The sequence below is a fragment of the Nematolebias whitei genome, chromosome 1, assembly GCF_014905685.2.
Source record: "Nematolebias whitei isolate Nwh7 chromosome 1, NemWhi1, whole genome shotgun sequence".
Lineage (NCBI taxonomy): Eukaryota > Metazoa > Chordata > Actinopteri > Cyprinodontiformes > Rivulidae > Nematolebias > Nematolebias whitei.
In genome coordinates, this window is record NC_056498.1 from 25,677,513 (window position 1) to 25,702,847 (window position 25,335).

At 38.6% G+C, this 25,335-nt stretch overlaps 1 long non-coding RNA gene across 1 annotated transcript in view; it reads right to left on the reverse strand.

Moving 5' to 3' along the window:
- Window positions 1-1,277: 1,277 nt before the first annotated feature.
- Window positions 1,278-25,335, reverse strand: part of LOC119409133 — a 51,891-nt gene continuing 27,833 nt past the window's right edge. Inside the window, exon 3 of the long non-coding RNA XR_005186761.1 lies at window positions 1,278-1,326. This is a non-coding gene — a long non-coding RNA (uncharacterized LOC119409133). The remainder of the gene's footprint in view (window positions 1,327-25,335) is intronic.

The following is a 25,335-nucleotide window of genomic DNA, read 5'->3' on the forward strand; positions in this document are numbered from 1 at the left end:
ATTATGTCAGTAGCTATTTTGCTAGCATGTTTGTGTTGCGCCCTATGCTACATTGATACCGACAGTTGTCGATGGGGTTTGGTAGTCAGGGTGCTCGGTTCTGTTAATGGGGCGGGGCACCCCCCCTTGCATAATAGTAAGGGAAACACTGCCATGCTTCATCATGCCTAAACTCTGATGACAGTTCCAGTAAAGCACATTTTACATACATGTTGCTATGGTTTGGGTCTTTGTTCTGGTTTTAGGTTTGTTTTTTTGTACCACGGTTACCTTTGCTTCTTATGGTCATATGCTCATAGTGTCCTTGTTTCAAGCTTTTGAGCTACCACCTGTATTATGTTAGTAATCAGCCCACCTGTTGTCACTCTTTGGGTATTTGTTCTGGTTTGAGGTTTTGCTTTGATCTTTGGGTTTTTAGTGTTCTGTTGTGAGTTTTGGCACTCCTGGATGTTCAGCTGAGGTTTGTTCTGCTTTTATGGTCACATGACTGGATGTCATCTATGGTCTTTGTTTCCAGTTCCTTACTCATATTTCACTACTAACCAACACATGTGGTGGAACTCAGTAATCATCTTTCCTGATACACAAACTCCCAGGTTTCCTTCAGTTGTTTGTCAGATTATCTGTTCAAACTCAACCACGTCTGCCATTTGCTTTTTTTTTTTGTTTTGTTATGGTTTTAGTTATTTCAATTCAATTCAGTTTATTTATATAGCGCCAAATCACAACAAAGTTGTCTCAGGGCACTTTACAGAAACATTCACATACATAAAAGCCAATTAGTAAAGTTTTCTATCTAAGGAATCCAGCATTATGTTTCTACAATTACTACTAAGATCATAACATCTTTCTCCTTCATGCCTGAGTTTAGTCCTGCTACAACTCACCATCCACAAATGTGACATGCATTTTTAAGTTCTCCTTATTTTCTCTAGTTTTTCTCCACATTGACTTTCATTTATGAATGTACAACGCCAAAAATGTAAAGACTGAACATGGATTATACTGACTGATGGTTTCTCACCAAAGTTGTTAAAGCAAAGAGCTGAATGGCTGATCACAAATCATTCCACAAAGAAAACACATCAAATCAGTTATACAAACTCAAACTTGTACCTGTAAACAAATTAATTCTATAGTTTGATTTTTGGCTTGCAAGACCAAATTTTTTATCTTTATTTACTTCTCATCACCACCAGTGAATTAGAGTCCCAGTGTCCATTAAAAAGCCATACACTTTTAAAGATAAACCAAACAAATGAGAGTAAAGAGGCCTACCTTGAGGTCGAAGGTGTGAAAGTCATGGAACATTCTCCCTCCTGAGACCTGTGACAGAGAAAGAGGATGAGACGTCAGTCATGATTAGGCCACAGTGCAATTACAGAGCAACTCCTCTGACAGTGATTGATCAATGAGGAACTCCTTTAATGAAGACAAGGACTCTGGGTCTACCACGGACAAATTGGCAAAAGTAAAAGGTGGAGAATAGTGTCCCAGATTGCTGAAGCACTAAGAGGATCATCCTGTCTGCAGCAGACTGATAGAAATACAGTATGCACAGGTGATGGACTACAGGTGGAAAAAAAAAAAATCTAATAAAATACTTGCTAGGCTATTAAAAGTTAGGTGATGTTTTTTTTTTCATCATGAAAACACATTTTGGTCATGATTCTTTAGTAAACTTTTAAGCAACTTAAAAAACAAACAAACACATAAGGTAAAAAAAGAAAACTGCTTGAATAGTGGTTTTGAAAGTACTCATTTTCCTTCTCATTTTTAATGAATTTATAGACAAAGTTATTTATTTTATATGTGAATGACTTAGTGAATGTATCAGGACTCCTCAAATGTGTCATTTTTGCAGTTGACACCACATTTTTTTGTTTGGGTAAAGATGTGAAACGGATGTTGGAATTGATGAAGACAGAATTTGGTAAAATTCCCTTGTAAATTTTGGGGTCTACTGTATATCTAGTACCTAGAAAGAATATTTAGACCTCTTAAACTTTTCTACATTCTGTATTTTTACAACAACAAAAAATAAACTGTGTTTACGATACCTCAACCTAAAATCAAGTGCAACCAGCTACAAACAAATTACATTAGTAATCAAACAGCATCATGAAGACCAAGGAACACACCTGACATGGCAGGAATTTTCATTTATAAAAAGGAAAAAAACTGACAACTTTGAAAACTATATCATTTTCCTCACACTTCACAATAACACACATTTTTGAGTTGGTCTATCACGTTAACATTCCAGAAAAAGTATATTGAAACTTGAAAGTTTGAGGTTCTAACATGACAAAATGTAAAACAATACAATAAAATAAGGTTCAAGTGGTATAATATTTCATCAAAGGGAAAATATAATATTAAAGACATGTTACAATTATAAGTTTACACAAAAAAAACCATGGGAATGCATTTTAAAATCCTGTCTGGACTGAACATAAACAATGTGAGCTGTGACAAACTGAATAGATGCAGTAAGTGAAGTGTCTGAATGAGCCATATATTCCTCTGAAAAGAAAAGTGGTATCTGCGCCAGAAAAGAAAGAAAAAGAGTTATTGGCAGCAGATGAATTGAGTTAGGGGAACTAAGTCTCAGTCTAGTGTTAAAAGTTGCAAAGATTTAAGCTTTCAATGAAAACACCTCCCGTCTCACAGTGAAACGTCAAGATTTAGCTGTGAAAAGGAGTTGTTTTGCTACATCTGGCCCTGGGTGGTTTGAATCTGTGCAGAGCACTATGAAATCAAGAGATTATTAAGACATTCAAGAGTAAAACATATTGCTCAGTGCCAAAGAGCTCTTCAATCTCAGGCTTCTACCAACAAGATAATGACCCCAAATATAAATCTGAAAGCACTGAGGAAAGGATAAGAAGAAAACAGACCATTTGGAAGTGACCTGCTCTCTGTCCTAATCTTAATCCAATTGAACATCAATGAGAGGAACTAAAATTTACAGCTGAGAGGTGGCAAATGGAGAGTGCTGGAGCAGTTTAATGGACCAGTCTACCACCTGAAAAGTGTCAGTGTCATTAACAGCTCAAAAGAAAAGCTGCTGGAGCCACAAAAAAGGGTCTGCTGTCAGGGTAAGGGTTTACCACGGCTGCTACGAGTTAGTGCTTTTAGATAAAAAAAGAAAAAGAACACCCACCTTCAATTATAGGGTTTTATGTAAAAATGATCTGGTTTTTACAAATACTTCAAATCCAACCGCAACAATCCATCATCTCTACATTAGTAGACCAAGTCTAGATAGGCAAGCTACGTGTGGAAAACTAAGCCTACCCTTAATATCGCCATAAGAGCTTAGGTGAGTAGCAACCAGATGCTTCAGATCCATTGAGGAACGTTAATCATCTATATGAAAGGAGTTTTGGCAATTTGCTCCTTTGGATAATTCAGATGTGTGTTAATCCTATTGTCAAGAAGGCAAAACATCAGAAATTACTTATGACAAGAAACTGTTGCTGGGAATCGATCTGGGAAGAGTTAAAGGTCCTTAAAAAAAGTTTGGCTTGCTTGGAATGGATGCAAGGAGAAAGCCTTTTGTCAATAAAACAATATGGCTGCATCACTTAGGAGGACTGTAAATGGATGAACCGCTAGAGCATTGTTCTTTAGACAGTTGCGACTAAAAATGGGACCTTTGGTCATGGAGATAAACTGAAATTGGCTAAAACAAGTGGTATGTTAATGTCCCCCATCACTCAGGGATTTGAATAGTGAATGTTTGTAGTTTTCAAGGCGAGTGTTTTTCTGGTCTGAAATTGAACAGGGATGCAGCTAAACTATAATGTTTTGGGTTCAAGACATTCAAGTGGATCGGAGTTAAAAACTGTTTATAAGAACAGAGGTAGGATTTAACTTTTCTTGTCTGAGGCAGTGCAGAGTGACGGATCATGGCAAGTGGAGGGAGCAATTTTTCCCACGACTGGGTGCAAAGGCAGGGGGTGGCTAATAGTACCATACCATACCATACCATACCAACTTTATTTATAGAGCACTTTATGCACCCAACAGGACCAAAGTGCTTTACACAATTATATAATACAATACAATGATAAAATGGAAGGGTAAAATTTAAAACAGGAATAAAATAATAAAATAAAATACAAACACAATAAAACAAGGTAAAACATCTCAGATTGTGCTAAAAGGCCAAAGAAAAAAGATGAGTTTTAAGAAGGGACTTAAAAACCTCAATTGAAGAGGCCTGTCTTATGTTCAATGGAAGGTCATTCCAGAGCCTGGGAGCTATCACAGAAAAAGCTCGGTCCCCTCTAAGCTTACGCTTTGTCTTCGGGACCTTCAGAAACAACTGGTCAGCTGACCTGAGTGAACGAGAGGGTGTGTAAGAATGTAGCAGCTCAGACAGGTATGGAGGGGCATGGCCATTTAAAGCTTTAAAAACAAATAAAAGTATTTTAAAATGAATCCGGTAATGCACCGGCAACCAATGTAAAGAGGCCAAAACAGGAGAAATACTGTCAAATTTCCGTGTACCTGTTAAAAGTCGTGCAGCTGCATTCTGAACCCTCTGAAGCTGGGAAATACATGAATCACTAATACCTATGTAAAGTGCATTGCAGTAATCTAGCCGTGTGGTCACAAATGCATGGATTGCTGTTTCAAAATGCTGTCTGGGAAGAATTGGTTTTACTTTAGCCAGCTGCCTCAAATGAAAAAAGCCTGACTTTACAACTGTTTTAATTTGAGACTCCATCCTAAGACCAGCATCCATCTTGACCCCTAAATTTGTAACAACTGGCCTGACATACTGAGCCAAAGAGCAATCAACAGGCAGAGAGTCTTCATTCGAGCTGCCAAAAATCACTACCTCTGTCTTGTCTTCATTTAATTTCAAGAAATTTTGGGCCATCCATGCCTTCAAATCCTCCAAACATAGAAACAGAGACCGAAGAGAAGTGGAATCTGCTTTCTTTAAAGGTAAATAAATCTGTGTGTCATCAGCATAACAATGAAAAGCAATCCCGTATTTCCTAAAAACAGAGCCAAGAGGAAGGAGATACAGTAAGAACAAAAGAGGACCCAAGACTGAGCCCTGCGGAACACCACATGATAGAGGAGCAGAGGATGATCTATTGCCATCAAGACAGACACAAAAAGTGCGTTTTGTCAAATAAGACTTAAACCAGTCTAGAGCTGTTTGACCAAGGCCCACATATTGTTCCAGACGAGCAATTAAAATCCTGTGATCAACTGTGTCAAAAGCAGCTGATAAATCCAACAACACCAAAACAACACAGTCACCAGAATCAGTTGCCCAAAATATATCGTTAAAAACTTTTAAGAGAGCTGACTCTGTGCTATGAAGTGATCTAAAACCAGATTGGAAAATCTCTAAAATATTATGTTCAATGAGATAAGACATTAGTTGCTTATAAACTACCTTCTCAAGAATTTTCGAGATGAAAGGCAATTTTGAAATTGGTCTGTAGTTCGCTAGGACAGCAGGATCCAAATTTGATTTCTTAATTAGAGGCTGGACAACTGCATGTTTCAGATTTTCAGGAACAACACCTGAGGACAAGCTACTATTAACAAGAGCAAGGATCGACAGACCTATAGTATTAAAAACCTCATTGAACAGTCGAGGTGGAATAGCATCATCTGGAGAACCAGTTGGCTTCAAGTGACTAACGACCTCCTGCAGGGATTGCAAAGTCACACATTCAAAGCTATTAAAAACAGCAGGGCAAGACACAGTATCAATAGGGTCATACACAATGGGTATGATCTGTGCCCTAATAGAAGTGACTTTCTCAACAAAAAAGTTTAAAAAGCTTTCACAAACAGCAGGGGAAGTCTCCACAAAAGCACCATGTGGGGCATTTAGAACAGAGTTAATAGTTTTAAATAAAATAGCTGGATTGCAACTGTTTGATACAATTATATTTGTCAGGTATCTTCTTTTAGCGTCTTTTACAATCCTTTGATAACAGCGCCAGCATTCCTTCAATATTTGCAGCGACACCTGCAAATTATCCTTTTGCCATTTTCGTTCAGCTTTACGACAGTTCCTCCTGGCAGCCCGAGTGTCGTCATTTAACCAGGGTTCATGTTTGGATTTTGCAAGTCTAGTTTTTAACGGTGCCACCGAATCCAGAGCTGCTTTGCTAGTAGAATAGAACCAGTTGCTGATATCCTCGGTTTTATTTCTGACAGTCTCTGGGATTGTACAGTTCTTATTAAAAACAGAAGAAAACTGAACAGCAGTAGAAGGGTTAAGAACACGACAGAACCGAACTGGTGCACATGGTTTAACCTTAGTAATAGACTGCTTTATCTCAAATAAAACAGGCATATGGTCTGAAAATAACGGGTCACCAATCACTAAATTAAAAACTGGTAGACCATAAGATAAAACCAAGTCAAGAGTGTGTCCATGCTCATGGGTAGCACCAGTTACAGACTGCACAAGATTAAAAGACTCAATAACATTAAGAAACGACTGAGCCATAGGTGAAGTAGGACAACAGATACGAATATTAAAATCACCAACCAATAAAACTCTGTCATATCGTGGCATGATATCAGCCAAGAAATCAGAAAAATCACTTATAAAATTTTTGTTATATTTAGGGGGCCGATAGACCACCGCACACAACACTGTGTGGGAGCTAAGAAGTTCAAAGAGACCAAGCTCAAAGCTACCAAAACGGACTGGATGCAACTGTTTACAAGTAAAACAGCTTTTAAAAACCGCTACTATTCCTCCTCCTCGTCCAGACATCCTTGGAAAATTGAAATAGCAGCAGTTTTGCGGCAAGAGTTCATTAAAAACGCTGGACTCACCCATACCAGTTGTCCAAGATTCCGTTATGAATAAGAAATCCAGGCTTTGAGAGGAAAAGTAATCCTTAATGGCGAAGGTTTTGTTAGCTAGCGACCTAGCATTTATCAGACCGATCCTGGCAGAGATTGGCGGATCTCCGCCACCATCTGACGTCCGAGATTCCCGGCGAAGAGGTCGCAGGTTGTGAAGATTCACCACACGTCTATAGGGCCGAGGAGTGCAGGGAAAACGGGGCTGGAACAGTCCATCATGGCCTCCATCAACAGGCACTAAACAGGTACCCACAGGATCCAACGCACGTAACGGGAAGTAGAGGCGCGGCACCCGCCCACGAACATTGAATGGGTCTGGACATCGATGCCCCAAAGCAGCCTTCAAAACGCACCAACCAGCCGCTACGTTTGCCACGGCGCTTCCGTCGAAAAGGTAGAGGCCAGAAGCGACACAGGTAAGCTGGAATGCCCAGCAACAAGGGCGGGGTTTTTCCACTAGTAGGATTCCACGATAACATATTACCAGTCGAGGCTCCAATCGAAGCTCCAATGTCTAGCAATTTTTGGCGATCATAGACAATCCGAGCGTTTACACTTGCATTGAGGATAAAAATAGACAACAGAAAAAATAGTAGGAGCAGCAGACAGCGAGCCTCAAACACTGGCGCCATCTTGAAAAAAACCTTGGCAAGTGGCCTTGGCAATTAATCTTTAGCTACCCCAGTCATTTGAGGAAACTAATTTTGAGCAATATAAAAACTACAAAGCTCATTTTTCTCAAATAATTGAGTTAGCTGGTTTACATACGCATATATACTCTATGGTGGTGGCCATCTTGGATTTTGATGTGGCAACCCAGTTTTCAATAGTGACCTTTCTAACGCCTAGCTGCAGTCACACACCAAAATGGAAGTCAGCACCTCACTTGTTTATCATGTTATCCATCTCACAATAAGAATTGGACGAATGGAGGGTATTTCCAAACCCCCTTTGTACACAATGACAGTGGACAATTAAAATCAGCAGGTCAAAAAGCATTACACAAATCAGAAATGAGAACCGGCCTAAAAAGGCTGTAATTGACACATCTTCATTAACTGAGTTTTTGTTATAGTTTCTAAGGCAAATATACAGTAGCTGTTCTCACACACTCATACTCAGCAGTACCTTCAACTCTGCTGAACATTCATTCATTCAACCTTAATTTATACAGGTTAGTCTCAAAGAGCCTCGGGGACTCATTTACATGAGAGACTTTTTTTTTTTAACGAAGAATGATGATGAGAGTAGACAACAGTAGACAATCATAAAATAAATCAAGTAAATTTAGAGTAACAAATGAAAGAAAAAAATAAAGAAGATGGCATAAAAAAACCCAGCTAGATTGTAAAGAGATGTAGAATCCTACAATAATAAAAACAAGAACATGTCTCCATCGGTTTTTCCCAGGAACTTAGCAGTTGTTTGAATCCACTTAGAGAGGTCAAAGTTGAAAGCTGCAGATCTTTTTGGAAGATATTCCAGGAAACAGGAGCAGAGTAGGAGAAGGCCCTTTTGCCAAGTTCAGTCCACAATGAGGGAACACTGCAGGTAATAATGTCCTGAGAGCGCATGCTGTAGCTGCACTCACGCAGAGACATGTAGGAGGAGATGTATGAAGTCAAGGGTGCAGTGATGAGTGCGGTAGTTACAACTAGTTATGAATCAGTTATGAAACAAAACGGTTTGAGCACAAGGGACCATTAAACATGGCTGTGTGCCTGAACTGGACTGTCTCATTGTTAAAACACCAGAGAACACAAATCAGGCCCTGAGGCTTCATGTGCCACTGTGCTAAAATCCAGAGTTTTAGTTTTATCTGTAATAATGCAGAAGTCTGAAGCATCTTGGAGACGCACGATAAGGAGGGACATGTTTGCTTTCCTGTCAATTCATGCAACATGCACAAAAAAATGGGGTTCTAGCCAGAAACAGACAGCCCTTCAAGAGAAGCATCTGACTGAGGCTTCAACATTTCTCTTTGTGTATCTTCGCTTTAGACACCGACTTGGCGTGTGCACACATGCTCAACATGACCTTTCATAAATAACTGCATATTTAACAAAAATAAAAATATGATATGTTTGTTGATAGGGAATTAGAGCAGACAAGCAGAAAGACTAGATAGTCAAAGTTTCACACTAACAAGCAGCTTTTGCAACGTCACATTTTAATGGTCAATAATACAAGATTCACAAACCAGTCCTTCATCAAAATGACCAAAATGTAATATTTCTACATACTTGTGAATTATTTTAAAAGTTTGTTTGTTTGTTTGTTTTTTAGCTCATTGTGTTTAATTCAATTTTTAGCTTAAGCTTAATGTACTTGATTTTTTTCTTTGTTCTTTTCTTGTCTCTTTATTTTATTATTTATCCAATCTAGTCCACCATCTTTTATCACACCAACTTAAATTATATCCTAAACAATATTTTAACTTCAAACAACCTGTGAGGAATTTGTCATTTAAATGTAGATTTAGGAATTTATTTTAATTTATACAAGAGGGGAGTGGTGGCGCAGAGATTAGAAAAGGTGGCCCTGTGATTGGAAGGTTGCAGGTTCGACTCTCCGGACTGTAGGGGCAGGGCAGCCGACTCGGGACCTGAAAGTCCCGGGCTCATTCCCCAGTCATTGCACATCTCGTGGTGTCTCTGAGCAGGACACCCTATCCCCAGTTGCTCCCCGGGCACTTTCAATAGCTGCCCACTGCTCCATCTGGTGGTGGATGGGTTAAATGCAGAGAGCCAATTTCACCATTGTATGGGAACATACAATGATGACAATACATAACACATTATTATTATTATTATTATTATTATTATTATTATTATTATGAAAACATCAAAATGTGGGTGGAAATGGTGAAACACCCACATTTGCCTCCACCCTCATTTGCCCCAGTCCGGACCCTTGAGCAAGGCCCTTAACCCCCACCATCTGCTCCCCTGGGCACCCTAGATAGCAGCTCTCTGCTCCACACAGAGGGCTGAGGTAGCTCGGTGGTCTGTGGTTGTGTAAGGAAGGACATCCAGCGTAAAAACAATTGCCAAGTCTTCAGGTGAGCTCTGAAGAAGGGAGCAGCCGAAAGAAGAAAAAAAAATTGCATACAAGAACAAAACTAGTGTATCCTGGTGGTTTATTATTTATTTTATTATTTAAGTGTTACAGCTTTAAGTATCTATTAATGTAACCCAACTCTTTGCTCGGCTTGAGAACTTTCATAGTAAAACGTGTCGTACTGCTACGTTTCTAACTCTCTCCACCTGTAAAAGATGCGAGCTTACGCTGAGTTTTGGGGAAACAAAGCTCTGCTTGTTTTTTGAACAAAGCATTTGCTCTTTTTTTTCCCTCCTCTTAGGCACTTAACATGTGGCTTCCTTTCTGTAGCTGATCGGAGCAGTAGCTGTCGTTTCCACATTTTTCATGGTTTGCTTTGCTCTCCGGTTCCCATAGAAACTAAGTCCAGTCACCAAACAGCAGCGAGGCTACAACATCTCTGTAAGTGTCTTTAAGTGGATGGATTATAATGGGTTCTGCTGCACGAGCAGTCTGTGAACATAATTGCAAGTAACCAGTACTTAGCATGTTATGTGTCATGCAGTAAGGGGCCTGCCATATTTAGATGGTATGTTTACACGCTTCTTTATCAAGGGATCTTTGTGGACTTGTGAATAACAACTCACTAGACACAAGTGTACATAAACATTTAGTGTTTGGGATCGTCTGTATGTGTTTGCTTTGACAGATAAAGTACCAACCATCTTCTTGCATAATTGTGGACAATATGTAGTTGTGGAGCCTGCGGTGTGTGCTTCAGATGCATGAAATCTCTTCAAAACACTAAATGTACTTAGTGTACTGAAAGAAACAGCTGAAGACTGTAATAACTTGAGATGGCTTTGATTCACAGTAACAGCTCTGTAAATGTGTTCATCAAAGGGACCTATTGAAAGGAAATACACATAAACAACAAACACTTTCTTCAAGTTGGTGTTGGAGACATTTAACTTCCTGCCACCAAATGTAACCAACTGAATTACGGTCAACCATTTATTAAGAAGAGCAGCACAGTGGCACAATTGGTAGAGCTGTTGCCTCTCAGCGAGAAGGTTGCTGGTTCAAATTCCGGTCTGGGACCTTTCTGTGTGGAGTTTGAATGTTCTCTCCGTACATGCGTGGGTTTCCTCTGGGTACTGCGGTTTCCTTCCACAGACCAAAATACATGCATGTTGTAAATGAGTAAATGAGGAAACTCTCTTGTAAATGAGTCCTCGAGGCTCAATGGGATTTACCTATTTAAATAAAGGTTGAATGAATGTTAGACTGATTGGTAACTCTAAATTGGCTCTAGGTGTGTGTGAGAGAGTTAATGGTTGTTTGTCTCGTTTGACTTGATGTGTTCCTTTGATGGAATGGAGACCTGTCCAGGGTGTCCCCCACCTCTCACACAGTGATGGCTTGATATGGGCACCAGTGACCCCTGCAATCCGAATAGGAAGACGTGGGAAAAGATAATGGATGGATGTTAAGAATTTTAGTCCAAATGTCATATTTAATTCTTTGAGAAGTTAAACCATTAGGACTCTGGGTCATGGATGCTGCCATGTGTGTGATGTTGGGGGGAGAACCCAAAGTGAAAGTTATGAAGTTGACAGTTCAACCTTCTCATCTGTTACATATACAACAAATTTCAATCAGGTCATCTGGATGGTTCCTTTTGAGTTTTTTTGTTGAGACGTTTCGTCCTTCATCCATTCATCAGCCTGAGGAGCCACAACAAACTCATCCCAAAAGCAGCACACTCACATAGTGGACCAACCAGTTTGCTGTTGATAAGATGGTTTCTGGGGCCCACCCTCTCCCCCTTTGACTCTTCTGGGGCAGCCATGGCTGGGTTAAAAAAAAAATCAAAGTTCATGCTCAATAATCCAGGTAGAAAATCCAAAAAAGTTTAGTCAGGTCATTTGGACGGATTTTTTTTTTTTTTTTTTTAGGCATTTTGTCCTTCATTCAAAGGACATTATCATTTCTTACAAAGTTTTCACTCAGAAAGTTTTCACTCAGAAACTTGCAGTTCATTTTTATTCATTTTCCAGTCTAAAGACATCTAGCATTTAAAAGAGACTCGTATTTTACTGCCTCCTGTTGTTTTTCTGTTGATTTCTCTCCACGTCAAAGTGAGTTTGTAGTGAGTCGAATGGTTTGATGGTCACAGTAAAACAGGTCTTTGGAAGCTTCCGCAGCTGAATGGAGCAACAGTTTGGCTAGCACACCTGCTTGCCTCAGCACTTACGAGCATTAAGTTTAAATGTTTGGCTTTCTCCCGATCTGGCCCAAATAAGGGATGCTTGAAAAGCGATAGGAATGGAATTGATGCTGGGGGTCCTGGGGAATTGCATAGTCATCCATCACAATAATGAGTCATGTCACTTTATTTACAAAAAAAAAAAAGATGCCTCTTAACCTCCCCTACTGTACTTTACTGTTATGATGTGGTATGTTATCAAAACTGGCAGAAGTTTACTAAAAAGAGAAGTAAACTGAGAATAAGAACGCTAAAGCTTAGAGCAAATTACTATAAAACAGATTAAATGAAACTTGTTTGACCATATTAGCAAACATGATGCACCAGACCACAGATTCTAGATTGGGGGTGTACAATCCTGGTCCTCCAGGGACACTATCCTGCATGTTTTATTTGTTTCCCTGCTCCAACACACCTGATTCAATGGTTTAATCACCTCTTCATCTTCTGCAGAAGCCTGTTAATGACCCGTTCATTCAAAACAGGTGTGTTGGAGAAGACAAACCTCTAAAACATGTAAAATAGTGGCCTTCAAGAACCAGGATTGGACACCCCTGTTCTAGATTAAGATAATATAAGATAAAATTGAACTTTATTGATCCTGCAGGAAATTGTTGAAATTACCAAAAATACCAAAAGTCTACCCCACATTTAGATGGGCCACATCTTAATTACCACCTCTAAATAAATGTGTATATTACGGATGCACGATATTGGGTTTTTGGCCAATATTCGATATGCCGATATGTTAAAACTTATTTGGCCGATAACTGATACCAATACGATATTTTGCTCCTAGACCTACTTACAGACTCTGCTGTGAAATTAAAATATTACATTATTCTACATGGTCTTTGTCGATTTGGCCTGCTACCAAATGCAGATGCCAAATAGGGGGCTGAAAATTATATAACACTGTATAAATATAATATATATATATATATATAAAACTGTCTTTTGTATCGGTGAGTTATTTTGATGTAACGGCCAATGTCCGATATTTAACTTCATCGCAAATACTGGCCAATACGATACCATACTGATAATATTGTGCATCCCTAGTGTATATTGTTATTATATCAGGAAACAACTCTGACATATTGCTGCTGCTTGCCAACTTTGCCCAGTGTAAATTTATGTCAATATGGAGGTGCCACTGACTTATCTGTGTTTTAGTTTCCTTTGAAGCTTTTAGAGATGGTAGAAAAACTTCAGCAGCAATAGGAGGACATGGGAACTATATGACATTTATCTTTGTCAAGTAAATCCAAATGTGAGATATTACCATTTCTGGAGTGAATAGATTTAAAGCAGGATGCACAGATAAATCTCAGGACGGGAGGAAATAGATGAATCTCCAGTTATTTACCCCTTTTTAATTGGAAATGTCTGTCACAGAGCAGCAAGGCAGTTCCAAACCATTATCTGTCTGTCTCGATCATTTGAAGGCACTTTTTGTAGGGTGATGGGCTTGGTGTCAACAATATTTATTTAATATATTCCTTTTAAATTATCTAGGTTCAGAATTAAAATTTGTGGAGATGAAAAGCTCAGAAAAGATCAGCTCAGTGGCTGACAAGGTTTTAGCTGAATCTAAAAAAAAAGAATTCACTTTTAAATTAAACTCGTTGATAACCTCTACAGCCAGTTGAGGCCCGAAACATGATACTGTGGACATCTAGAAACTCAGTGAAATGGAAGTGTTTGAATAACTACCTACGGGATGGTTAGATCAATGCCAGTGTTCTAAAGAGACCTCACTTGTGGTCCGAACGTCCACTGATGTGACAAAAACATGCCTTTTAGTGAAGACTGCTTATTTTGTGTGTAATGTTGTGTCTTACAGGTACATATAAGAATATTTAATAAAGTATTTTTGAATTGAATTTGAATATCGTGAAAAAGTTCAATATTTTTTGTCAGTCACTTCAGAAAGTCAAATTCATATATAGATTCATTACAGAGTGAAATATTGTGTCTTTTGTTCTTGCAATTTTGATAATTATGGTTTACAGATAATAAACCCCCCAAATTTAGTGTCTCATCATTAGAGCTGTCATTTCTAACCTAAACCCGGAACCAGGGCTGGGTCGGGACATAATAATGTGCTTAATGTGCGGGCCGGCCACTGTCAGGCTTTTTATTGCATCAGCGGAAGAGCGTGGCTGACGATCCAATTATATGGCAACAAGGCTTGCCATACAATCACCTGCTGCACGCGGCCATTTGACCACGTGCTGACCAGCCTTGAAAGAGGTCAAACGTTCAGTTAAAGTAAAGAAAGACATTCAAACAAATGAGACATCTTTGTTCTTTCCTTTAGAAGGCGGTGGTGTAATTTAAAAAAAGGTTCATCTGTACTCAGCGGACGCACACGGCTGACGACAAAAACAGGTGAGATCCCAAAATATCCGACATGTCAGAGCAGGGTCCATGTCTGAATAATGCAGAATGCAGACAGAAGCAGGGATTTAATGTACTTTGACAGCCATGAAAGGACAAACACCCCCTCAGCTCCGATCTTCTGCCCTTTCTATTCAGCCACGTGCGTCCACTGACCGTTAATAACTATATAAGCAGTCAAAGCTTAATTTAAAAATCAGGGGGGTTTTCTGGTTCGGATCTGTAATTACTGTCAATTCGTCGGGTCGGGTGGGGTTAGAAAATGACGGCTAAGGACTGGGGCCGGGTCGGGTCAGATTTTTTCGGACTGAATGCAACTCTACTCAGAATATCTGAATATTGTGATAAAGTTCCATATTGAAAACTCATGCACATTGTGCATAGATGTCAAGTCAAGCCACTGCTGAACCAGAGACGTCAGAAGCATCTTACCTGGGCTGAGGACTTCAGAAAACCCAGTGGACCAACACCAGCAGAGGATATAGCACCAAACCATCACTGAGTGTGAAAACTTCACTCTAAACTTCAAGCAACGTAGATTCTGGGCCTCTCCATTCTTCTTCCAGATTTTGGGACCTTATTTTCCCAAAAAATGTGCAGAATTTACAGGACATTGGACCACTAAGCAACAGTCCAATTCTTTTTCTCCTCAGTCTAGGTAAGACACTTCCGATGTCATCTCTGGTTCATGAGTGGCTTGACTTGAGGAATGTGATATTTGTAGCTCACGTCTAGGAGTTCATAGCTGATTAGGGTGTGACACTATGACTTTCCAATATTAAATCTATTCACAATATTCAAAATTTCTGAGAAACTGCGTATTTATGACTTACCCATGTTACTGCCTTAGAAATAATGAGAAAACATAAGTATAATTAGGTGTTTCTCATGGATAAAGATTCTAACCGCACCAATCTGTTGAATATCTAATGTCTACAACAGTGAGCTTAAATCCTGGTCCTCGATAGCCAATGTCCTGCAAACTTTAGTTGTTTAACTGCAATCAAGTTTTCAACTTCTGCAGAAGCCTGTTAACCACTGATTTATTCAAAACAGATGTGTTGAATCAGAGAAACATTTAAAACATGCAGGGTGATGGCACTCGAGGACCAGGATTGAGGACCACTGGTCGAGAACATACGGTATCTCTCAAGGTAAAAACCCTCATTGAAACTCCCAAACTGATTAAAGCCTAGCACTCCTTGAAAGGATGCATTGTCTGCCATCTTTCATACTTCTGCATTCCCTTGTGATAGTTACAGTGTTTCAACCTGATAGTTTTGCGCTCACTAAGCATTAGTTTTGCGGTCCATTGGAATAGTTCTGGAGTCAAAGCTAAGTCAGTCTAACTTTAAACATAATGCTGTGCAATCTCATGCGAGTATGTGTTGGGGCCGACACTCAGCTACTACCACATTACCATTTATGTTAATATTTGTAAAATCAACTGAGGTTTGGTCCTTTTGTAGTTGGCTAAGCCTGATTAGCTGCGGCAGCCATCTTGAACTAGATTGGCTCCAAAAGGTACTCATTTCTAAACGTATATCGAATGATAACTTTCTAACAGCTTCATTCAAATCCATCCAGTGGTTCATGGCATTTGTTTTTATTAGATAAAATATTACTGCTGCTTTTTATTTCTTTGGTGGCGAGCGATAATATGAGCTGCTAATACTAACAGCCTATTTATCTTTGATGTAAACAAGTTCCATTTGAGCAACCCCATGGGGGTGATTTGATATTTGCCCCCCAGAGTCATGTCTTATAGTTTCCACCTGACTTGAGATCTCATTTCTTGGTTTCTCATCTTTGTTGCGCTGCTCGTCTTTTCCCCTGATGAGACTCCACAGTTTCAAAAGATGAGCTCAAAGAAAACAATATCTCAGATTTCAAAATAAAACGCTTGTGGGACACCATCAATGCAGTTAATGTCGCGATGTGAAAGTGGCAACTATTTAAGTTTAAAATGGATGGATTTAGATTTTCACAGACTTTGGCTATTTACTGGGAATTAAACGTTACCGTTTGTATTTATTGTAAATAAAAGAACAAGTTGTGAAAAATGTTCTACGTATTTTTCACAGGGACATTGGTAATGTGCAGACAAATGAACATGTCTTAACCATTTTGAGAAAATGGACAGAACATACTCCAGTTTCTGATTCACTGCACTACAACTCCTGGCAGCAATATTATCTCAGTATGAGCTAAAATAAAGTTGCCCTTTCCTACATTTGTCACAGAAACAAGGAGACAATGGATGAAAACACTGATTTACACACAAGCAGTAACACATTTTGCACCCTAGAAGCAGTATCTAATGTGTTTCGACTCCAGCAGAACTACAGGCACTTCTTTTATTCTAGTCTTTTACTTATGTTGTGGCAGAAACCAGCCTCCCCACTGTATTTAGTTTTAGTGTAGAGCTGTGGAAAGGCTTTATATTCAGCAACCTCTGTTATACTTATTCTTGGTATTCTACTTTTTTGTTTCTAATGTAACCGACATCAGCTGTAAAATGTTGCCATTATCAGCACCAGTAGAGTTGACACTGGCTTCACAAACTTTCCGTTCTTTACCCACAAAGCAATAAATGCAATTTTAATTGTGAGTTAAAGCATAATCTTCATTTAGATTTAAAAATATTTAGCTAAATTTATATTGCATTTAGCTCGGACCGTTGAGTCCTGTGGCCACTTTTCTGCATGTTTTAGTGGTTTTCCTGCTTTTCATCAGCTCTTTCAGTTACTGTAGAAGTCTGTTAATCATTCATTCGTAAAATGTGTGTTGACGTAGGGAAACATCTAAAACATGCAGGACATTGATCTTGAGGACCACTGTTTGTCATTTCAACTCGAGCCATCTTCCTCCATCTCACTCTTTCACTCCAACTACCTCCATGTTCTCTAACTGTTTCCATATTTCCTGGCAGCTGCATTTCTAACATCCTTCTACCAATATACCCACTGTCCCTCCTCTGGACATGTCCAAACCATCTCAGTCTGGCCTCTCTAACTTTATCTCCCAGTTCAACCTGTGCTGTACCTCTGATGATCTCATTCCTAATCTTATCCATCCTTGTCCCTCCTAAGGAGAACCTCAACATCTTCATTTCTGTCACTTCCAGCTCTTTCTCATGTCTTTTAATCAGTGCTGCTGTCTCCAGACCATACAACACAGTGGTCTCACCACTGTCTCATGAACTTTTTTTTGGGCCTTTACTGACACACTTTTGTCACAAATCGCTCCTGAAACTTTCTGCACCCACTCTGGACTATACTCCTAATTTAGAAAAGTGAATTTTGCTGTATCTTTGCCACCTTTTTCTTTTTTCTTTTTTTTCTCCCCACCTTCATCTTTATTTTTCACTCCCCAAGCCTTGTAAAGTCAATCAGAGAAAAACAACAAAAAAAGCAGACTTCTAATCTGAAATAAATCCAGTTCTGTTTTTTATTTATTTATTTACTTTTTTGGGATTAACCCTAACCTGGATTATTGAGAATTTCACCAGCACCTCTGTAAGGTTTTAGCAAGCTGCATTGCTACGTGGCTAGCTAATTATTATCTAGCTAGTTTTACCCATCATGCAACAGAGCAGTGTAATTTGAAAAACAGTGCTCAATCATTATTGTTTTTTACAGTTTCACAGCAGTTTTGAACATGAAGTTTCTGCCTTTTCTAGGAAGAACGGACAGTCGAATGTTGTTAGTTGACTCATGATTAGATCTGTTAAAGGCTGATCTGTTTGACCTGGCTAAAGTGAAAGCTGTATGTTTTTTTTCTAATTGGACTTGTTTAGCTGTATTTCATGTGCACCATGTGAGTCTTGGACCTGTTGTGTGAAACATTATGAAAGCCATACAGTACCAGATTTATTTTTATTTTTTCCTATGCTTTTATTTTTCAGAGCAGTTTCTACAATTTAAGCACATTTAGCAGCAATGCGTTAGCATTTTAACCCTTCCATGCTTTGCTCCACTATAAAGGTAGAATTTTGAGCGCAAAGTTTTCATACAAGGGGATTTCGTAAAGCTCAAGTCTTTGTCCTCTCACATCTTTCTCAAGAACTCTCCCTCCAGAAACTCCATCCCAAAGAACGTGATAATTGATGTAATGTGTCATGCTTCTGACGGTTTGATTGTCTCTGTGTTTTTACATGCAGAGGAGCAGAGTATGAGGGGGAGAAAAAGGCTTCATGTGTTGCTCAAGGTCCTTTTTAGATACTCCCCATTCCACATCTCCCTGCACAATTAATTTTATCTTTGGGGTATTATCAAGAGGGAGCCTGGCAAAACAGCATGACAGAAAAACGGTCCAGAACCTCAAGGCCCAGGGTGGGAATTAATCTGTTTGACAAGATCTCTCACAAATGATTTGCCTGGCTTTCCTTCAGCTGGATGTTGCCACTACCCTTAATGTTTAGAGGGGGGTGTTAGTATATTTCAAACACAATGCAGAGTGAATACCATCTGAGCACCAAAACAGGCTGTAAAAAGTTTAAAATAGCAGTTGTTGGGTGTTACAATCTCTACTGTTTGTTTGTTAAGCTTTAGAATTGCTCAGATTACCCATGAGGTCATACGACAAACCCCAGTTTATGCCTCAATCAAGCATCTAAAAATAGCCTTCCTTTTAGACTTTCAACATTATTGACACCAAGCAGACGTTTGATGCATCATCCAGGACAAAGAAAATTCATCAAACTAATGATTGAATAATTATCTCAAGTGCAATTAATTAAACATGCCAATGAACTCATCTTGAACAGCTGTCCTAGCTGCACCATTTAATCACTTGTGAGAATTACCAAACACAAATCGAGGACGCCGAGCGCATGCAATAATCTCTGCAAAGTGCATTGTTTACAAACTGTAATTAATATCACACCGTGTATTAGCGGGGTAAGTGACTGCAGTGCACTTCTGTAATTGTACCACAGAGAAATGGGTTCCTTTCCCACTCTTGCTTCAGACGTTTCTTGTTAAGACAAGACTGTGCGCTGACATTAAAAGGAGGCCTGCCAACTTCCAGGAAATCCAATAAGGAATGCTGGCGTAGCGGAGTGGTGGTGGTTTTTACAGTTATGTTTAAATAATATGTCTGGATCAAGTCCATAATTATAGTGAGTGTAATGCCATCAAGGAAAATACAATGACGACTTCCCAAACATATACAGTGCAATATATGAAAACTTTATTAAATAAACATTTACCAAATAAATAATTTAATTTGGAAAGACATGGAAAAATTTAAGGTATTTGTCTCTAATGACAAAAACGTTGCTACGGGTTGTCTGAGGGCACCGGACAACAAATACAAGTTCATTCAAATCAGACACAAATCCAGTTAGGGAATTCAATCAATGCAATACATTTATATACAGGATGACAAATTATTCAACACAAACACAGGTACACACAAGCATACAGGCACATGCCACTTGATTGTCGATATGTGCTGCTGATTATCCATGCCGCTGATCTTATGCTGCTGATTTATTCATGCTGCTGTGTTCATTCGTACTAATCTGCTCACAGACTCATGTTCGTGCTGCTGTTCGGCTTATTGATTTTATGCTACTAGTGCTTGGTGTATTTTTAGTTAATGTTTTTCTTAGTTCATATCTTAGATCTTATTACTGTTTTACTTTACAATGTATACTTTTGTTGGATGTAACTGGGACCCTGTGTACACAACTTCATTCCACCACATGCAGCACATGGGGTGCTTATGACGAATAAAGAAACTTTGACTTTTGACACACATATGTGCACATGCATGCACATATGGGTACCCATATATGGGCACACACATGTGTACATATATAGGTACACACAAACATACAGTATATGCACATATATGGGTATACACACATATGTGCACATATAGGGGTACACATATACAAGTACACATAATTATGTGCACATATATGGGAAAACACACGCATACATAAAAATATGCATATACAGAGAAAGAGTGAGAAAGTATTAACACCTTTTATCACGTTAAACCCAAATATTTCAAAGGAAATTTAGGTGACAAACAGAAATTAGTGCAGTATTGCAAAATGGAAAGAAAATGTTACAGAGAGAAATTCTTGGTTCTGCTACGTAACAAATAAAATTTCAGACGTGTTTTATTTTGTTGCCTTTGACAACAAGCAATAATTCTGTGAAATGTCAAATTTAGTTACTTAAAGGCTTAAAATGAATGAACTGCTATGAAATGTTTACGAATTTTATAATTTCAAGAGTCAGTCATTTTAAGAAGGCAGTGGTCCCTTTGTGCACATGCTCACAGGAGTCATTAGTTTGTCAATCTGCTCCGTACAAAACATTTATTCAAACTAAAGCTACCCAGAGAGCTGTCTACAACAGGTAAGTTATTATTTGTTCATAAACATCACAACCCCTACTTTAAAACAAACACTTTTTAAATTCTATCTTTCTTTTTGTTTGTTGTCTATCAAAGTACACGTTATGTTAACATGCAAAATAAATGATTAAATCTTCTCACACAGTTGAGCAGACTTGTTTCTGCCTGAGAATGTGAAATAACTGAAACTGAAATGTCTAAAAGGGCAACGCTTTGTGACTCCTGATGCAATAATTGTGTCCATAGCCACATCGGAGGTGGTGATGTTTCACAATGAGCTCGTTTTTTAGGGAACTGCACAGACAGCTTTCATGGTCTGTGGAGCTCAGCCGCCGCAGCAGACTCAGGGAAATGGTCTGTCTGGTACTGACAGATGAGGGATCCATCTTGGACATGTGAGAATGAAGACTGACAACGAGTGGCACCGCACTTCAGACACAGAAAAACAGAACTCTATAAGAACGTAACCTGTTATGAATGAATGATTAGTGTAATACCATAGATCTTCTTAGCCGAGTACAATTAAGCAGCGAGTTATGAAAACACATATTAAATTTTTAGTAATTAGATGCACTTCGTATAGCTTACATAAAGTCCTGTTATTGTCATTAGAATACAAAACCATTGCTGAAATCTGAATATAAATCGGAATAATTAGCATATTCATTTTGATTTTAATATCTTTCTCAGTACGGTACATTCCAGTGAGGACGACACCTTGGGAGCGTAAGTGAGACAAAGTAATTAAAATAAGCTTAATACAAATTGTGTGACTCAACTTTTTATTTCCTAATAACAGGAAAAAAGACATAATCAAGAAGATAGATGGCTACCGCACTGTTAGTCTTTTAAATTAATGTGCTGAAAACGATAACTGTTATTACACATTTCATGTGCATAATCTTAGTTTTGAATTTGCATTGCAGCAAATTCTCTGTATGTTTCGTAAAGTAACGTTCTCATTGTTTTTAGGTTTGCTGCATAGTCTCACATGTCCCTGTAGTGATGATGTCTAGGATTCCACCTAAGATCCAGTTGTTCAAAGGCTGCTTAAGTTTCATAAATTTAGCACTGAATGTTTAGACAATACACATTGTGTTTGGTTAGCATCAAACCACTGATATATCCACTCTTTTAATCTTGTACATTATACACAATTTACAAAATTAGGATTTTTTTTTCTTAATTTGTTTTATTTTCTCACCCTAACCAAGCAGGTTTAGACATGTATACTGCATATGAGGTAAAACATTTTAAGAGGAAGACGATGCATATTGTCAAGTTTTTTTTTGTTTTTTTTTTAAGCATGCGTTCATGGTAAAATAACTGGAGTACACAAGTGTATTGCAAGACTTAAGCTCTCAGGTAGCAGTAAATGTGTTTTATACATCTACCATCCCATCATATTCTTAGTAAACACCTGTTTGTTGGTTAATAAAACTCATGTTTGCACTTGAATAAAATATACTGTCATGTATATTAAAAAATACTAGGTATATTACCCTGGTAAGAAAAAAAGCACTGATCCAAAATAGCTACAGTGTGAAAGAGATTCCTGAAACACAAAAATGACTAAATATTTTCCTGGCAACTGGGAACTAATGCTCCACTGTGGCCATTTAGGAATGATTTGTGTTCCCCTCCAGGATATTAAAAGCCCATTACCACAATATGAAAAAGGGCCAACTATGACTTAAGTTATTTAGCCTTATATAAAAAGCAAATCAAATTTAAAATGAATTTATCCAACTGTAGACACACCTAATGTATAAAGAAGCATTGAACAAAGACACACAAGTTCCTATCTTTATCTTTTTAGGACAATGTATTGATTTCCATTCATTTCAGTAGCCTAATGTTGACCAACTCTACCACTTACTGGTACTTGCTAAACCCTAACTAAACTAATTTCACACCTTAATTCTAAACCTCTAACCTTAGTGAATCCAGTGACCTGCTGGTGGAATGTGAGGGACACTATGTTAGTGCTATCAAACTGACAACCAGGTATCTGTGTGTGCAACAATCATCATCTACACCTTCAGAGTGAACATTTTCTACTGCTGGAGACACCATCAGCCAGGAGCGGGCTTGTTTGTGTCCAGAAAAAGCAGACATGTTGATTTTTCTGAAGAAAAACTTTTCAGTGAAAAGGTCCTCAGTGTGTAGCAGTGAGCATTAGACACTGATGTGTCACTGGTTTGTAACTGGTCTTTTGACCTGGAAATTATTTGTTTATTTTTATGTAAGAAAACTGCCTGGAATAGAAAAATACCAAAGTTAAAAAACAAAACTCACGATTTGTACTGTAATGTGTAACGTAATTTTCTTTTTGTTAGAATCAATATTAATTACAAAATTGGTACCGAAAAAAGAACTGTCCAGGAACCAACACCGAAGTGAAGGTACCGACACCGGTATCGATACAGACCTTTTTTAGAAAGGTACCCAGTCCTAATCTTGAATGGTGGTGTCAGCTCATGCTTTGACTTTGAACTTTTAGTCCAAAATGTTTTGGGCATTGGATGTATTCAGGTGGAGCACTGTGACACGGAAATGCCCCCAAAACTTAAACTATTACCATATTATCTATCCCCGACTTCAGCCTCAACTCAATTTACATCTAGGACCCAACCTAAAAATAAATTTGTTCCACCATACAAAAGCCAGGCTTTGATCCCTGTAAGAACTACATGTCCTGTCCAGTAATTGTACTGGAAAATGTCCTTAAACAGTAACAAAGGTCAGGAGTCTGCAACCTTTATATTCAAAGAACCAAATCTGCCTAATTGTTCTATACAATCAAGTGTGTCCATAACCAACATGTTAGAACAGTGATCACTAAGTGGTGGTCCGTAAGCCACTTCCAGTTTGCTGGGAGGCCTCTTTCGACAAGTGGGGGGTCATGATCACTGAACTAGAAGCTTGAAGTAAAAATTACTCAAATGTATTAATAAAATCAGGTTTTTAATTGTATTTATATCTGTTAGAACAGAAGAAAATACCATATTTATCTAATTAAATTAAATATATAGTTTTGATCTTTTACCCCATGACGTAAAACTAAAACACTAATCTGTGAGGTAACATGCAAGTCCTTTTTCATTTGTGGAAATAATAATTAAGAATCGCATTTAAATAATAAAGCGGGCAGCACAGTGGCACAACTGGTAGAGCTGCTGCCTCTCAGCGAGCAGGTCCCCGGTTCAAATCCCGGTCCGGGGGCCTCTCTGTGTGGAGTTTGCATGTTCTCTCCGTGCATGCGTGGGTTTTCTCCGGGTACTCCGGTTTCCTCTCACAGACCAAAAACATGCATGTCAGACTGATTGGTAACTCTAAATTGTCCCTAGGTGTGAGTGAGAGAGTGAATGGTTGTTTGTCTCTATGTGTCCCTGTGATGGACTGGAGACCCGTCCAGGGTGCACCCCGCCCCTCGCACAGTGATTGCTGGACATGGGCACCGGCGACCCCCGTGATCCAAAATGGAAGAAGCAGGTAAAAGATAATGGATGGATGGATTAAAATAATAAAGCATCTATTTTAAGTAAATATAAAAATAGGGCAGTTTCTTTGTAGCTGTATTTAAAAAACAGAGACCTTTGTGTACTTTCCCTTTAATTATGTTTTATCAAGGTGAACGTTTTACTTCTATCGTCATTGTTAACAAGTTGACTGGCCATATTTGGCAGAACCCCTCAACTTGTCTCTGATACATGTTCAAAATAGGACATTTTATGCCTTTCTTCTCTGTAAATTATCTTAAAGACATTAAAAAAAGTACTTTGCTGCATACAACCAAATAAATGTTCACGTTACTTTTGGTCAAAGCTACAAAGAGTCTACACAAAGGGCCCAAAGAACCGTATGTTCTTGAACAGATTACAGAACTCTGACAGGTTCAAGTTGTCACTAAACATGTTGTTTACCAAAACAGTTTAAGCACATGTTTATGGCTACCGTTGCCACATAGACATTGTCACAAGAGGGGTTGTAATCAAGCCATGAAGTTTGCCGTCTGTTAAATCTCATTCAAACATGGAGAGGAATTATTAAAAATAAGGTGTCTAATCTTTGTACATCTGCAAAAAGAAAAGGGCAGAGTAGAAATTCTGATTTATACAAAACAGAAGAGAAATGCAGACAAGCTTGGGCGGCTTCAACATTTTTAAGGGAAATGAGATTTGGAAAATGACAGTACTGTTAATATCCTCACACAGAGCTTTCCAGTATTTATGCTAATGCCTTGCTCTGACCACTGATACACAGCTGGGGAAAATGTGGGCTAAATAAAATGAAGGTTGGGCTTTGAAATAGAATTCAAGAGTGCCAACAACGAACAACGTATCAGCCATCCTGGATCTGTACTTCTTCATTCGGATGTTCTC